This window comes from Solanum pennellii, chromosome 2 (genome assembly GCF_001406875.1).
Source record: "Solanum pennellii chromosome 2, SPENNV200".
Classification (NCBI taxonomy): Eukaryota; Viridiplantae; Streptophyta; class Magnoliopsida; order Solanales; family Solanaceae; genus Solanum; species Solanum pennellii.
This window is the reverse complement of record NC_028638.1, coordinates 35,006,097-35,008,327: the sequence shown is the minus strand read 5'-3', so window position 1 is coordinate 35,008,327 and position 2,231 is coordinate 35,006,097.

Below are 2,231 nucleotides of genomic sequence, written 5' to 3'. Positions count from 1 at the left end.
TTTAACAAACTTAAGGTGATTTTTTTTAATGTAGATAAAAAGTAATTTTTATTTTTAAATACGTAAAAAGGATTTTATAAAATGCCCTTAAACTATGCGAAAAAATAAAAATGTCATCCATTTGTAGTTTGATCAAAAATGTCCTTGTGTCAATACTTTGATCCATAAATTCTCTTATTTATATTTAATGGGTCAAAAATACTCATATTTTAAATAAAATATATTATTAATTTTTTTTAATACATTATTTTCCTAATAATATCTTTTAAATTAGAAAATAGTTATCTTACTTCTGTTAATATAAAGATAAAAAATGAAAATATTTCTTATGATGAATATATATTTCTAATGGACATTTTTGAAACAAAGTATTGAAGGTAAGGACAAGTTTAAGTCAAACTATAAACGGAGAACAACTTTGTACCTTTCACATCGTGTAGACACATTCTTAATCCTTACTCCTTTAAATATATAGTGTACTATATATCATAAAATACAAACAGTAAATATTTAGGCTAAATAAAATGAAAAAAAATATTTCTAAGAATAAATAACAAAGAATCTGTTTGGATGGGAGCTCTAAAGCTTGCCAACATAAAAAATTTATATCATGCATATTATTTTGCTACCATAAAAAATTCTATTTGTATTCAAACCAAACGATTCCTTCATTTATTTCATCTTCCCATGTATCAATTATCAAAGTCCAGTTGCCTACCATAAATGAACTACATTTTAAACTACATTTCGCTTCACTACCTTATTTGTCCTTTGGACCCTTCGCCTGCCCACCACCCGTCGAAGCAAGCTCCCTATGTTGGAAAGTTTTTGGAAGAACACACAGAGGAATTTACCATGAAAAATAAGTGGTCTAAGAAGATGCCAATCACAACTCCCAACAAATACAAATGGTTCACAAAACAGTATTCATAGTTAAAACCTTAATATAAGATTAACTTGGACATTGTTTGTGATCTCAAATGACCAATTGCGATAACTTATTCATCATGCTACCAATGTCATAATGATTAAAATCAATTCATAAATAAGAAAACATAGTGCTAAAACTTTGGAATGTAAAGAAAGATTGAACATAATTGTAGGCTGATCATTCTACACTATGATTAATTAGCAAAAAAAATATATAATAGAAAACTTGTTTGACAGAAATGTTCAACTAGATTGTCCACATCTAATTAAAAATCAAATAAACAACATAGAATTCTAGACATCCAATTAAAAGTTTCATGTAATAAATAGCTATAAAACAACTTTCATTATGTGTTATAGCATGAACCTTGAATAAAGGGGAGAATTGTACAAGTCTTATATTCCTATGTGTAACGAAGTTATTCTCCTTTTGTTTTTCACCGTGCTCATTTTTTCTTATGCTTTCTTACTCCTCCTTTTCATCTCAACTTGGAATTTGATGTAAGGCAAGTTCCTAACTTATAGTAATGAGTAATGACTTTTCTTATCAAGTTGAATTTGGTCTGATGCTAATTAAGAAATTGAATGTGACTTTTCTTATAGCTATTGTTGGGCGTTATGAGCGCACACATTAGCATTAACCACATTGCATTTGAGATTCGTGAGGACACAACTCACCTGAGACAATAACCCCGGTCTATCACTCGAGCTATTGACTCAGGCACAATCATTAGTTTTTTAGATATTTTCTTGGTATGCTATAAAAAGGAGTAAGACTATTCCAAATACGATAACTTGGACACATCGTCAAACACCTTGAATGTATACTCGTACAAATTTAATTTTGTACATCATCCAGCTGAAGCAGACAAAAGGTTTCTAGTGATCCCGAGAACATGTTGAGTTTTACCTTCAGCTTGTCCACTCTTGTGCTTTCTTTAAGTTGACATAATTACAACCCTACTTTACGTCTAAATATTATAAATTCGTAATTCCGCGATTATAGGATAAAGGAATACCCACGATACATTATATCGTATTTGTAAACATTTCTAAATATGCAAAACGTAATTCCACGAAACTGAAGATCATGATAAGTGTGCGTTTTTCCATATACTTTTTGTTTATTTATGTGCAACTTGCAAGCTCGTCCTTTACTCTATTTTTTTCACATAAAATGAAACTGTAGAAAATTTGTATTGAAGAAACTACCAATTTTTAGCTTTAGCAGGAGCCTAATAAAATAGAATAACATGTGTTTTGTAGTAAAAATATATATATATATATATATATATATATAT